The sequence below is a fragment of the Triturus cristatus genome, chromosome 9, assembly GCF_964204655.1.
Source record: "Triturus cristatus chromosome 9, aTriCri1.1, whole genome shotgun sequence".
In the NCBI taxonomy this organism is placed as follows: Eukaryota; Metazoa; Chordata; class Amphibia; order Caudata; family Salamandridae; genus Triturus; species Triturus cristatus.
In genome coordinates this window covers 733,780,723-733,796,942 of record NC_140592.1, presented here as the reverse complement: position 1 = coordinate 733,796,942, position 16,220 = coordinate 733,780,723, and positions in this window count along the sequence as shown.

Below are 16,220 nucleotides of genomic sequence, written 5' to 3'. Positions count from 1 at the left end.
ACCGCCACCTCTTCACTTATAGAATTATTTCCCCCAAAACTGAACACTTTAAAAATATACACCAGACCCACCCAATAAATGTAACCAACAATACCTCAAGAATAATAAATGAAATAGGGCACAGTTATAAGTGTTACACTGGAGATTCGAAAATGGAAAACTGAAACGGATAATGTTCAATTTGATATCAGTTAACAATATATTTTGACAAAATGTCAAATCTTTAGTGTGCGGTTAATTAAAAAACATTAAAAATCAATCACTCAGCCGCTGAAGAGGGCACTAACAAGTGAAATTATTAACCACGGGAAAGCGTGTTCAGGACATTATAACTTTTTCAGTTCATCTCATGTTAATCTCCCACCCAAAATGTTCAAACCAATCTGAAATAATTAAAAAGCGGAGTTGCTGTACAAAACGTTTACAATCTGTATCCATGAACTTTATCTGCTACAGGCCGAGTGTCAAGACAAAGGGAGACTGAGGCCTGATCAGACTGTACCCATTTTCTGTTAAAAATGGACTCCAAATCCTCCTACGTCCAACGATCAAACTGGGGCAACTGCATAAAGCATGGAATGATTCTCTTACAGAGGCGCAGTGTCAGACTAGAATAGAAACTTAAATGTTAGAACATTCGTGAACAAGAATTTTCTATTATATCAAGGACACAGAGGCAGAGATTATACATGCTCATCTCTGCTTTAATACAATAGCAGCCATGTAAACCACAAAAAATTGGTTACGTTTACAGTAGAATAAAACGACAAAATCTATAGTTCCAGGAGAAAACACTACATCTCAACAATAGACAGTCCATCCACCAATGCTGGTAGTCGTATAAACCGAAGTAGAAACATATAAACTACCTCTTCTTGCTGCGAGGAGACATTCCATTGCATGAAGAGCACAAGGATATCATTCTTGATTTTGACTTGAAATTGAAAGACAACATAATAAATATTCCGTTCCACCATAGACGAAATATATTAGTGTGGGTAGTAGTAGAAAAAAACATGATAAATCAGTGACAATCAGTTATATGAACAAAATGTGGGTGGGATAAACTTTGCCTCTATGTTCTTAAGAGAATTGAAAATTCTTGTTCACTAATGTTATAAAATATTCGATTCTATGAGAAAACCAGTGGCTTCAGATTATGCAAGTTTAAAGCTCATCAACAATAATTAAAAAGGGGCTTGTATAGAACTCCTTAAACATTGAATCTGATTGCCAATTGCCTTGTGGATGATATCTTATAATCATGCTCCTACCCCAAAGGACTTTGAGGCCATAGCCCCTCTGACTGAAATGATGTGTCAATGCATGCTTCAGATAGAATCCATTTAACCCAGTAGCCTGGCGTAGGGGAAGAGGTGGGCATGTGGATGCACCAGAGCTAGTAGAAGTTGACCAGAAGGAAAGGGAAGAGCTGACTCTTTCATATTCTCAAAGACATTGACACCACACAAAGTTTCTGGTAATGCTGGAAAGGAAACATGTCTTGTTGCTGATTTAGTTTTTTTGCAAATCACAAAGGAACTCCTTCTGGAGTGAAATACCTATCTACTAAATCGAGAACTTGCACGTCTGAAACACAGTTTTCTAGAACCCAGATAAAGAAGTAAAGTCAGCCTGGTGGAAAGTTGTTTTCTAGACAAGGAATCGTTATCTGGCCAAGACAGAAGAAATCTCAGAAATAAAGAAACCTCCCATAGGACTGCATACTTGGGTTTAGGAGGAGATGAAAATCTGATGTCTCTCAACAGGCGTGCGCCTTCAGGTCTGCTAGAAATGGGAATGCGTCTGGTAGAGATCGACAGTCTGTATGAGTTTATTGTTCAGTAAGACAGGATGTCGGACACCAAAGATGCAAGGGATCAGTGACACAGATTATATCTGCTGCCACGGGATCCAAATTCCATGCCATGCACCAGCATGACCATCTTTTCCAGGCTGATTTGTACCTATCATGAGTTGAATCAGCCCAGACTTAATCAATGAGGTCTAGAGCCTATTCCAAAAGTCCTGACATTTGCCAACATCTCTGGAAAGTCTCCAACCAGCCAATCTCAACTGATGACGGATTTCCAACAGTGACATTGACCCAGAGGATCCAGAAGAAGATTCAGAAACAGGGGCAGCACAACAGGAAGGACACAAGAGACTTGCAGAAGGATTGGGAAACAGCTCTGTGTTTTCCACAAAGGCAAAATCAAGTCTGTAGATTGTTTCCTGACTTGGAGTGTCCCTCTAAGAATCACAGAAAAGGTAGGAAAGGCATAGTTCTGACATTTCCACATCTGTAAGAAGGCTTCCTGCACCTGCACCACAGGCTCCAGGCTCCAGCTGTAGAGCAATGGTAATTGGTAGATCAGACAAGAGCAAAGAGATCCAAATGACAGGTACCATATGTTGTTATAATCTTAGAGAACAAGGACAGATCCAGTTTCCACTCACTGGAATCCCTGAGTTGTAATTTCAGTCTGCCACTCAGTTCTGTTTATCTGGCAAATGAAGAACGTTCACAGAAAGGTTGTGAGTTAGGCAATAATGCCCAAAATCTTCAAATCTATACTGGAAGACAGGACTTCATTCCCCTCAGTCGGTTGACATATTGGACTGCCGTAATGTTGTACATCTTCAGTAGAATACAGATGTGGGCTCGATTATGTGAAAAGGAGCGTAACACAAAATAACCTGCTAATAATTTGAGGCAAAGGATGTGTAGAGAGAGTTCCTCTTTGGGCCATCTCACCATTGTCGTCAGATTGACTCACTTGGCTCTCCATCCCAAACACCTCCCATCTTAGTCTATCACCACGTCTATAATGAGGCCAACAATGGCCCTACCATTTCATGCATCCATGTGATCGAGCCACCACTGAAGTTCGTGCCGGACTACTGTGGTCAGCCATGCCTGGTCTGAGTATACAAAGCCTTTTATGCAAGTGTTGTATTTTGAGACATTGCAAAGCTCGATAGTGAAGCGGGACCAGCAACATTGCTTTTATGTAAGAAGCCAGTAGGCATACTAGTATTATATGCCAGCAAAGAATGAGAGTCTCCTTCTTTAGCGCTTTGTAAATTTCCTTTTTGGTAGCTCTGAACTTTTGGATGGGAAGGGCTAGGGTAACGTAGACGTTTCTAGGAATATTATCCGTTTTCAAAGGGTGAAATCTAACTTGGGGTAGTTGATCACAAACCCAGCGACCCTAGGAGAGAGATAGTCAGGTCCAATTGCTATTTGAATAGAATGGGATCATAAGACATCAGGAGGCTGTCCTCTAAGTAGATGATCAAGTGACTGCCTCTGGCTCTCAAAAATTCTGAAACTTGCTTGAGCAACTTGGTACAGCACAAAGGAGCTGAAGAAAGCCTGAAGGCAGGGCCAAGACTTTGAAAGTGATTTGCCCCCATTAGAATTGTAGGAAGAGTCAATGAGGTGTGAAAAGCGGGACTGTTAATTAGGCACCCCTTAAGTCCAACCTGACTATGAAGTCGCCTTCTCCTAGGATGTCTCTCAACAAATGTATCCCCTCTATTTTAAAAGTCTATACAGGATCCATGTGTTGAACTCTTTGAAGATGATGACCAGGCAAAACGCTTTCTTTCTTGTCCACAAGGAGGACATTCCTCAGGTAATCTCGGGGGTGGGAAGTAGAAGGAGAGATAGTTTTGAAGAAATTTCCAGATCTATGAAAAGCTGCTTGGGAAGAGTAAAGTGTAGCTGTTTTGTTATAGACATCTGAACGGGAGGTGCATAAAACTTCAAATAGAAACCTATGACCGTCTGAAGAACCCACTCATCTGTCATGAAGCTGACTCCTGATGGAGAGACTTTAGCTGTGGGTCAGTCCAGTGGCTGGATGTCACACTTTTAGTGGCACTGAGCCAGAGATATGGGCGACCCCTTCCAGCTGCCACATTGCCGCCGACACTAGGTAGCGTCTAAGCAGAAGGCACCTCCCGGAAAAGTCCCCAAATGGACACAGAATTACTGGACTGGAACGCTGACTAACGCTGACCAGGGCATGAGATCGACGACACAGTTGAAGAAGAAGAGATCCTTCTTGAAAATTCTAAGGATAAGCCAGGAGAAGACTGGAGGAGAAGCATAACCATGAATGAAGAAGGATAGGATGAGAACTAGCAGATCCCCAGGATCGAACTGAAATTCAATCAGGAGTGCTGGAAAAAGATGACAGGACTGCACAAAGCATTACAACGCAAGAAAAGAACAAAGTTCCCTTCTTATATAGGCCCAAGGAACAGGAAATACCTAAGAGTCCATAATGGGTTGGGAAAAAGGTTATAGATTTTAGTACAGTGATGGCCATCTTGAAATGGGTAAACTATTATTCCCCAGAAAATCCTCACAAGGTATTCTGGGAGAGCAAGAGAGAGGACTGAAAGTATGAAGGCGCTGATGGCGTCTCTTGATAGAAACCGACCCAGGGAGAGACGCATGAAGGTAAGTTTAGAATAAGAGCGATGTGGCCTGCCAACACTCTCACAGGCCTCCCAGCTCTGCAGGAACCGTGCAACGTGCCTGCACGAGTTAGCCTTGGGTGCTGACATCGGGCTTGGGCACCGGCAGTAGTGCAACAGCATCCTGCGTTATTAGTTTCCATTTGTATAATGATTGGTGGGTTCTGCCTCCTAGTTCTAGAGGGAAAGAAGGTGAGAGTCTTCTTTTGAAAATAAGAGTTTGCAGATGCCTGAATAGAAACCTGATTGATTGATTGATTGATTGATTTTAGCACAGATTGAGCTTTGTCTAAGGAAGTGGAAGTATTGACAAAACGTGCTACCTCTTTGCCAAAAGGGTCACCAAATAATATGCCATCAGCTGGAGAGCCTACCTCCTTAACTGCAAGTCTGAATCTATTCTGAAGAAAATGGTTCAGAGAACAGGGCACAGTTTGCATTGCCATAAAGGCAGATGGCGTGTTGTGCCCAACCTGCTGAAAAACTCCAGGTCAATCAAAAATCTTAGCAAAAGGGCCTGATATGTCTAACAGATTATTCTGGCAAGCTTTCCAGGATCTGTTGATTCCCTGACAAATTTACCTAAAAAGGTGAAGAATTTAGGATTGATGACTGTGATCATGGTTACTTTTACCATAAGGGAAATTCTGGGGTACTCTGCTTGAAGCTGATTATGAACTTCCTTGGGGAATTACTTACAAAGTCTGCTTTGGATATAGGCCACCATATTTGTATCTGGGGTCCACCCCTAAGAGACTGACTGGAATATATACTAAGGATCAAAAGTACCTTTCCGGAAAGGATTGCATTTGGAATCCACTGAGACCTTTCCCTGCATCAGGATTGTCATACTTCCTCTTTTTAAGAACTGGGAGCCAGGAACGTACATCCTCACTCTCATCGGATTCGTTAATATCTTGGAGAGACACTACACGCTCCGGTGCATCCTCCTCATTCTCATAGTCTGGCTGGGTAGCTAGGATATTTAAATAAGCCTCATTTAATTTTCCTAAACTGTCTGTTTCAGCTGAAGACTTTTTATTCTTAGCAGGAACTCTGTCTTCCGATCCAGAAGGCAACTGGGGAGGTCCCTGTCGGAGTCCAGAAAAAAAGGTTTGCAGCTGTTGACCATTGGGAACCAGAGAAGCTGTTATAGTCATGTGCACACAAGTTTGTATCAGTTGATCCAGTACAGAACAATCAGATCCAAAAAATGAAATCTGCGATGTTATCTTGTGTCAAATCAACAGAAAAGTTTGCCATGTTGCTTTGAGATGTTTTGACAATGTCTCATTCTGGCTGAATCAGTTAAAATCCCGAAGTATTTGTAATATCTCATTTTTATTGTTCTCTAGGATAGTTCTCACATTTGCCACTGTAAGTAAGCAAGTAAGTAATATTCTTTGGTTGTATCAGTTGATTAAAACTATCACAATAGAGATTTAAAAAAAATAAAAAGCACTTTAAAAACAACAAATTGTTTCATTCCCATATATAAATACAAATGCAGCCAAACTTTAAAAGCAAACAGTAAAGGGAGTGGCAATTAAATTTGTAAATGAGTAATCAGTTACACATGACCCTAATAATTATTTTAGTCCCATGTAAGTGCATAAACTAAGTGCACGATCCTGTCAACCCTGTAGGTTGGGTAGGGTTCATTTGTAGTCTTCTTTGTGTCAAGTTAGTATCCCTGGTAAAAAGAGGGCTATAACTCAAAGAAATCCATTAAAATACATGTTTTAAACTTAGTTATCCAATTCTTGTGTCTACAACTCAGTTTGTACATCAGGAATTCTAGGAGTATTTATTGCTCAAACTAATGATACAAAGTCAAGAGCAGGACAGAAGTCTCCGAATTGATTATTACATTAATTAATAGTCTCAATGTACCAATTGCATCTGGAACCTTAGTCATTATCAGCCCCTCTTTCAGCTTACAAGGAATTGTTGTTCAGTTGCTTAATTTCATGTTGCATACATTTCAAGATGCTGGGGGACAATTGTGGGAATTTCCTAGATTGACAGGCAGCAACTGCATCTTAACATGTTCTCAAATTTAATAAGAAGAACACAGGTCGCAAATCTTCTAAGGGTCAATAAAGGGCAGCAGATATAGATTACATGCAGTAGAGACTCAAACTGCGCTCCACAGAGTCACAAAAGTGATCTGTTGTGCCTTTTATGCCCCCTAAAACAGTATTCCTTCAGTGGAATCACGCCACAACTTAAACACAATAAACTTTGCTTCATTGGCATTTTCCAGGCTAAATCCCCAAATCCTGAAACTCCAGTTTCATTATACTGAGGGAGGAGAAGTCCTGTTCGTACCAGGGCAAGAACAGCTTACATTGATCTAGAGATTATTCTAGCCTGTTTTGACAAGACTCTGCACATGAGTTTTGGTGACATGTTACTGTCCTAAATTTCTTTTGCTACTAAAGTGTTTACTGCAGATGTAAGGTATTGATGCCACTTCAGGTAATCGTTTAAACTTGACTGCCAGACCAGGCGTTTCATTGTGCCAATGTCGACATTCCTTGCCTTTGCACAGTAGGCTACAAAGTGAGATTTATGGATTAAACTTGGGCTAGGCAGATTACATTTAAGGAACTGGCATGCTGATGGCGCACTACTGGGCAGAGAGAAGACTGAGCGATAGCATCGGTTCTGGGCACGATCTAGTCAGACCTCTAGTCGATCATCAAACACAAAGGCCTCGAACATTATAGTTGGCATTACTTTGGAGTTTATCACTCTGCACAGGGCCGAAACCTGTGGCCCATTCAATCTGTGATCAGTTTACAAAACAGGACTGTTCGGACCAAACCATCTTGCTTCTGGAAGGACAGATGATCTTTATGGATGCCACAACCGTTAAAATGTATACCCAGATATTTAATGCTTGTTGTGTTTCCAGTTTTGTGTCACCAGAATACCATAACCCTCTCCTGATATTATTCCTGCAAATTATTAAGGTTTTAATTTTTCCACAGTAAAATTTCAATGTTTTATTCTTTTGACAATACATATTCAGGGCATTCAAGAAACGCTGTAGGCTTATTGGAGTTTGATAAAAAATAATGGTGTTGTCAGCGCACTGGAGAAGGTGTATCTTGGCCCCTGCTAATTGTGGGGGAAATACTCTCACCATTGCTAGCTGATTGTTAATATCTGCAAGGTACAGATTAAAAAGGAGGGGAGCTAAGATGCACCCTTGTTTAACTCCCCTTGCCTTGAGGTCAAGATTTTATCTGTTGCTACCCAATTGGTTGTAATGCTACAGTGCAAACTAAAATGTACAGTCGAGGGAGGGACAGGGGGGACCCAGGCAAAATACAGACAAAAAAAATACACCCACTCACACAAACACTTGTTGCTTGAAAAGAAACTGATGATACACTAATTCTTGCCCGTGAGAAAGGAGTGACGCAACTCCGAAACGCGTCGGGACCTAGTGGTGATAATAAACACGCCTAGAATCCGTGGCCGCGGCTCCAGTGTTTCTTTCTGCCTAACCAGCACGTTGCGCATTGGATTGTTGTGGATATTTGGGGGTGGCTACCCCTGCCGTGCGCCCGCCGCCAAACTGTTTCCTTTTGGGAGGACTCAAAGTTTAGCAGTGTTTGGTCAAAGGGGTGCAAAGAAAAAAGGGTGGTCCCAAAACAGTGTTGAAATCCAATGCATTTTCCATGGAATTTTGTATTTCCTGTAGCGCAAAAACAGTCAGCTTGATTTTTATGAAATTTGGAAGCCTTACATAATAGGGGGCACAGATGATTCTGTGGGGGTAGTGCAGTTAAATAGAGTAAGTATTTTTTAAGTGCAGGTTTTCCAACCTAGTGACATTTTGTAGCACAATACTACTAAAAGTAGCAAGGAAGCCCAAAAAATAAACTAGGCTGCATATTTAAAGTATCAGATTTACTACATGAACAACTGAAAGACCCATTTATAGTCATGCTAATGGAAACCTATAAACAAATACATCATGAATAGAATACATCGTAATCTACATAGATTTTCTTTGCATGTTCTGTAGCTCACAAAATAAAACGGTGTCCAACAAGCCAAACAATAAACATTTTCCTTATGTACTCTTGTGCAACAAAATGGAAAAGTGACCCAGCAGTGAGCTACACAAACTAATATATGGAGGACATGGCCATTGACCATTAGGAAAAAAATAATCGTAATTTTCATAACAACAATGAATGGCTTTTATTCACTTTGGGCTTCATATATAGCACAATCCTACTAAAAGTAGAAAGGAAGCACAAAACATAAAATAGCCTACAAATGTAAAGTTTCAGAGTTAGTACATGGACAATTAAAATACACATTTATGGTCACATGATTATTTAAACATAATACATACCAAATACAATAGATAAAAAGAAAGAAATCACATTAAATCTGATTGCCACTCTGTAATTATAGTTAGTATTCCCAAAGATAGGAATTCTTCGGATACTACCTCCCTAATAACTTTCCACCCATTTGACAAATCACCACAACACTTTCCAGACCTATATCCTACATGCCAACATTGTAGAGCAGGCAGTGGGAGATTTAATAAAAACAGTATGGAGCATGTATTGTCCCCACTGATTTTTATTGAAACAGAGGCAATCTGACGGCACCGGGGCACTTGGTATGTATGGTGACAAACTCTGTTTCTGTATCGAAAACTGCCAAAAATAAAATGTCGGGCCTGTCACATGCTCTAACTTCCCCCTCCAAAAATTAAGGACAACCTTCGACGTTAGAGGTCATTCTTGGAGGGGGAGATTGAAGCATGTGTGACAGGCCTCAACACTTTATTTTTGCCAGTTTTACAAAAGAAACTCATAATCGTGGTCCTGCATGCAGGAATCAAGAAGCAGGAGACTAGCCTTAAAATTGATAGTATCCTGCCTAAATCGGGAGGGTTGGCATTTATGCTATAGCTTTTTCTACATTTTGAGATGATGTAAATTTATGTGATGAATCGGGGTGCTAGCGAGCCAGCAAGTAAGATGGCCGCACCTCTGTGAGGCTCCTGCTGTCCAGGGCTTTTATCCGTAATAATCCTGGTGCGAGACCGGCCTCAGCTGCCATAAATTATGGGAGAGCAGCGAAGAGTAGCCCTGGTACACCTTGCAGCGGCCTAGCGGAGGAATCGACAGCCAAACAGCCATACTCGGACTGCTGCGACAAATGTAGCGAGGACAAGATGGCGGGCGCCAGTGCAGAGAGAGCCCAGCGCTGATGAGGTGAGGCGGAGGAACAAAAGTGCTGCTGAAATCCACGCTGAGACCTCGCGCTGCGACGACTCGACTGCCTGGAACACCGTGTTGCGGACCCGGTGAAAGCCGGCTGGTAGGCGACTGTGGAGCTTGGGCGCGGCCTGCATAACTGCGGCCTAATCACCGTAGGGCCTGAATCTCTACGCTCCTGCAGGGATCGAGGATGGGCGGCCCGCAACCGGAGTGCTGGGGCCCGGGGTGAAGACTGCAGGCCCTGAAGACAGCACGGCGAACACGGCCGACCCGTTGCCTCACTGTTGGTGAGTGACTCCTGCATCGAGACCGCAGAGCCGGGGGAGAGCGCTGAGGGTTCAGCTGCTGAAGCTGTGAAGGGAAAACAACGAAGCACCTCAAAGACATTGGAGGCCACCCCGCGTGAAGAGCAGGGCATGAGAGGCCCACATTGAGACACAGCTAACGGAGTGCGGAGCTAACATGGTTGCGGATTAAAGCGCTGTTGCACAGGGTGCATCTGGAGGGGAGCTCCTGGGAGTCTGCCTGGCTGCGAGACCCAACCGGAGGCAATTAACCCATGGAGGGGTCGAACTGAGCGCGAGGGAAATAGGCGCTATAATTAACGCCTGGTACGCCGCTATGCTCCAGCTTATAAACAAGAAAAACAGGAGCAAGCCCGTTAGCCCAGTTGAGACCGGGTATATGTAGTAACAAAAACAATATCTCAACAGGGAAATTATGTAAAGGGACCAATAAGCACAAGATTTAATCAAAGCAGCCAAGGAGGGACAAGGGAGACTAAAGGGAATGAAAAAATAATTTGTAATTAAATACACAATTGGTATATACAATTTAAAGTAACCATAACAATCATATGTGCACTGATAGTGAAGTGAACAAGTGAACGGCGCAGTGACATAAGTGTTAAAAGGACAACATAGTGCGGCAAAGAACTATTCAAAAATTAATTAAGGGTCAAGACAAAGATATATACAATAGACAATTTACGAAACAATATTTTTAAATCACAAATGGCCCTTTAACAAGCCGTGATTACTGCTGTCAAGTCGACGACGTTTCAACCTCCTTGCGTTGACGCTTTGGTCGTCACGACGAAGTGATTTCTCCCGGACTGATCACGTTTTTTGAAAATTAGGCTCGACACCTTGAATTGTTGATTAACACAGTGCCTTAAACTATTACTGCCAATTGCTTGAACTGCTCTTGATTCCCAGACCTCATTTATATCGCTGAAATTATCACACACGTGCCTCCTTCACTGGCGGACCTCCATTGATGGTTTAATACATCTTTCTCTCAGCCCCCCGTTTGGATCTATATTCCTTTGTATTCAGCCATGACACTGTGATTTAAACAACTTCCTACACAGGTATTTTTAATACTCTGGTAACCATAGTCCTGATGATGACCTCAACGCAAGGAGGTTGAAACCCTCGTCGACTTGACAGCAATAGATGCAACGGCTAGTTCTGTGGAGGGAATAGCTATGGTGATGTTATAAATGTAACTCAAAGACAATACTTACAGTAAACAAGAAACACAACCTAGGTTGTCAGTTGTGCCCACGGATCCTGGCGATCAAACAGGAACACACAAGGTGGTAACAGCAAGGGTGCTGAACTAAATACACAGCCACAATAGACAAGGAGCTAGCAAGGAGGAGAACTTAACAAGAAATAAGGGAAAACAAAGGGCACACTTGGCAAAAGGTAAGAAACAAAACAAAGATACTGGAAGCTAAGACTACAGGAACAGGGAGACAGCAAGATAGAAACTGGAACACCAGCAGTAGGTTTCTGCCACAATTCTCGCCTTGCTGCTATTTAAACTACGGCGCTACCATTGTTATTTTAAAACTTTTCTTGTTACTTCTAGACATCTGTTTATCTTATTACTGCTTTTATGACCAGTGATTTCCCCTTGCACATGACACTTTATTTGGAGCTCCGGTGCACTGTTATTACTCATTTTTTACTCGTTATTCAATACGCTTGATTTTTAATTAAACAGAAGTCTTTAAAGAAACCTACTCAGCAAATACTCGGCTCTAATTAGTCACCCCTGCCCCCTTCTACCGCGGCTGGTGCTTTTTGTTGTGGAGGTTGAGGGGACCGGATACACTTAGATTGACTTCCGTTTCAGGGAACAGCTGGTGCCTATGCGGGACTCCTGACTCACGGCTATAAAATCAACATGCCAGAGTGGACACACACAGCGGGCATGCTTCAGGTGCGCCTAAGGCATGCCAAAGGCAAGCCAGTCTGCGCCCGAGCCTAGCGCCACAACCCCTGTTAGTTGTTCTCCATCATTGGGACCTAGATTGATCTATAGTAAAGATACCCTTTTGAGGCTTAGCCTACCTAGAAAAAGATTTGTGCCAGCAGTTAAATCCTTTGAAGGAGATAAAGATTTGTCCACACTGCAATACAGATTTCTTTTTTACTAAACCCATAGGCTGTTCAAGCTTAGAACAGGATCCACATCTGCAAACTTCTTCTCAGAAGTCGTTTCTAGGACTGCTTCTGAATACGTGCTCTCTGATAAAACATAATATTGAATTTGCAGAGCTACTCACAGCACACAATATAAATCTGGCATTTGTCACTGAAACTTGGGCAGGCAGCACTTCTGACCCTGAGCTATCCTTAGCCATTCCTCAAGGCTATATACTAATCAGAAATGACAGACAGGACAAGCGGGGTGGCGGATTAGCAATTGTCATTAAGGATACAATGCTTATAAAGAGCCCCCCAACAGGAAGCTGTCTCGACTGTGAATTGCTTTCATTTAGAATCACACTAAGTGACAACTATACCTTTAATGGTACATTACTGTACAGATCTCCGGGAGCAAAAAATAAATTTGAAGAAACAATTAGTCATATCATTGAATCTAGTATTGATACACAGGAGTTCTCCATCTTGGGTGATTTTGAAAATGAAAATGACCAATACACAGTCTCTCTTGTAGAGTTGATGGCTAGTGCATTGATGCAACAGTTGGTTAAGAATGCTACGCATGAGGCCGGTCACACCCTAGATGGAATCTTCATGTCCAATTCCCAATTGGAAGTACAGGAAGTTCTGCCAATCTCATGGTCAGATCACAAGGCCATTTTATTTGTACTTACCTCCTCCCACCATGTACCACGTCCTCACTCCACCCACAGGACATTTAAAGGGAGAAATTGGAAAAACATTTGCCCACAGCAAATGTTTCTAGCACTAGCCTCCCCCAACCGAATGTAAAGTCTGAAATAAATACTGCAACTAATAGCTTTACCAATTGGGTAAAAGCAGCAGTAAACACTTTAGCTCCAGAAAAAACTATCATTAGGAAACGCATGAAAAAGTCGGAACCTTGGTTTTGTGACACGCTACGTAACCAGACGCAACTCTGCAGAAAAGCAGAAAGACGCTGGAGAAAAAATTATACGGAGGCCGAATTTTATTTATATACACATTCTTTGAGCACATACATAAAAATTATCCTGGACAAGTAAAGCCCCTACTTTACGGAGAAAATCACTAATAGAGGATAACAGTGTAGCGTTCTGCAACTCACTCACAGGTTTCTTTAGGGATAAAGTGCAGGCCATTTTCGATTCCTTTGCAGAAAAGGGTATCGACCCTTTAGTGGCTCCCCCCACTATATCCCCTAAACGTCTTGTTCACGGTCTGGACTCCTTTGATTCACCCAATGCAGAACAGATTGCTCTCATAGTCAGAGCAGTTAAATCCGGAGCACCATTAGATCCATGCCCCCCAAAAATATACCAACTGGCATCCAATGATATTGGTGAACAACTTAGCCTACTGCTTAAAGAGATCATCAGTGCTGGTATTTTTCCAGAGGCATGGAAAAAAGTCTTGATCCTTCTTCTATTAAAAAAATCAAATTTGGATCCTAGTGACCATAACAATTATAAACCTATTGCGAGGATTCCTTCTCCAGCTAAGGTCCTAGAGAGGATCATAAACTCCCAACTCACCGCATATGTGTCTTCCGAAGACCTGCTGGACCCCACACAATACGGTTTCTGTCAAGGACATGGTAGGGAGACTGCCCTGGTAATGGCAGCAGAGGAGCTTCGTACCACGCTGGATTCAGGTGCAAGGGCCGCCTTGACCCTATTGGATCTACCAGCGGCCTTTGACACCGTGAACCACGACATTCCTATCAAAAGGCTCCAAAAAGTGGTCAAGAATTCAGCCTTAAGCCTGGTTAAATCCTATCTAAATAACAGGCTACAATTTGTTCAGATTGGGGACTCTTGCTCAGAACAGTTTACACTTCCATGTGGGGTGCCGCAGGGCTCATCATTGGGTCCTACTTTCTTCAATCTATATGTGATTCCCTTGCTGATGTCATCAGGCAGTTTGGCTTCTCATTGGTCCTACGCAGACGATACCCAGATTGTGGTGTCCACTCAAGCAATCTGGAGGATACCGCTGCTCGCTTTAATCAATGCATGTCTCACGTAGACCACTGGATGAGCTCAATCTGCCTAAAGCTCAATGGAAGTAAAACAGAGGTTCTGTTGATGGGATCCAACACCTCTTTTTGGTCACAAAATCGGTGGTCTCTGGACATGGGAACTCTTCCTACTCCAGTGCACAAGGTTAAGAACCTGGGCATCATCTTTTACGACAGACTCACCTTTCATCATCAAATTAATAAAGTTGCCTCTCAGGTTCATTTAACACTGAAGCTAATCTGGAAAGTGAGACCATTTATTCCCCCAGATGCAGTAAAACACTAGTAACAAGTTTAGCATTGTCCAGACTGGACTATGGAAATGCCCTTTATTTGGGCATCCAGAAACAGCACTTGCTGAAACTTCAGTGGGTGCAAAATGCTGTCGCCAGGCTGCTACTGAACATTCCTAAGTTCCAGTCTGTTTCTCAAGGCCTAAAAACTCTTCACTGGCTTCCGGTAAAGAGAAGAATGGAGTTTAAATCTCTCTGCCTGGCGTATAAAACTGTACATGGAACAGGACCTGTGTACCTGAAACAGCATTTTTCCTGATACCATCCTTGTAGAACACTACGCTCAGCGCACAGTGAACTTCTTTAGATACCCAAATTTAGGAAAGTCTGCTGGGGAGGAAGCAGTTTTATCCTGAACACCACAAAATTGTGGAATATGCTCCCTCTAGCCATTAAAAACTGTCCAACTCTGCTTTCCTTCAGAAAAGCGCTGAAAACGTGGCTCTATCCAGACTAAATACCTCTCCTTCTTTCATTACTGACAGATTCCTCCGTTGCAGCGCCTAGACGCCCTTGGGCATTTGAGTGCTATATAAATCTCAAAATCAATCAATCAACCATAGGTAAATGGAAAAAAAGTCAGGGACTGTGAAAATGTAAATACAGAGGGTGCACTGAATAGTTCTGGTTCAGGAATCAAGGAAACAAGGTAGCACCGAAGACAGTGCTAGTTCAAGGAACAAGGAGTTAGCTCTAGCTCAGAAATCAAGGAATCAAGGTACAAAAAAAGGGAAAAGAAAGGGCACACTTGGCAGAAAGTAGGTAACAAACATACAAGGAAACTAGAAGCAAGACAGTAGGCATAGGAAGACAGCAAACCTGAGTCTTAAAAGAGCTCATAGTAATCACATGCATCAGGTATGAGCGGGCTAGCAGCTGCCAGCCACAGGTGTGCTGAATTCCTCTACCCATCCTTGGACTGCAGGGGTGGAGATGAAACAGTGAGCAGGGGATTATATGTAATGGAGTTTTAAGCATGAGCAGACTGGCTTCCACAGAACTCCGCTTAAATTGGGAATGGATGGTATTTTTCAAATAGCGTCCAAATGGCTTGAAGTCACTATATGCATGCAAAGGGAGGCCCAGAAGCATATTAGAGCACTGGAAAGTCCCATAATTCAGCCTCCTAGTGGTGGACACTAGAACTTATTCTTTCTATACAAACCCAACTTAAAATGCACAAACATTAAACATTGTAAAGTTAAAATTATAATTCCAATTTATAATTTATGCACCACCTTTAAATTACTATAAGTCGCGCATCTCTGAACAGTCTTGTCACCTGACTCTCCACACTACTTTCACTATAACTCATTCTTTTTCCATGCACAGTTTATACACTTGCATACTACATCACTGATACCACGTGAAATTATAAAATTCATAACAGCACTTATAACTTCTCAAATGACATTATTTGTCACACCACAGTGCATGGTAGTTTTGTCTGGTTAGCGAGCTGAAAAGAGTGTGTAACAAGGTCTGCTACTTATAAAAATTTGTAGATGGTTGTAGGAAAGTGCCTTTTTCAATATGGTCACCCCAACACTTTTTGCTTGGTATTTGATGTGATTTCGACTGGAAGTGCACTGGGTTTCCTGCTAATCAGGCCCCCATGCCAGATTTCTTTCACAAAACTATACAATTGTTTCCCCCAGTCTGGTACCCTCTGAAAGTTGCTAGGAAATGGTAACAC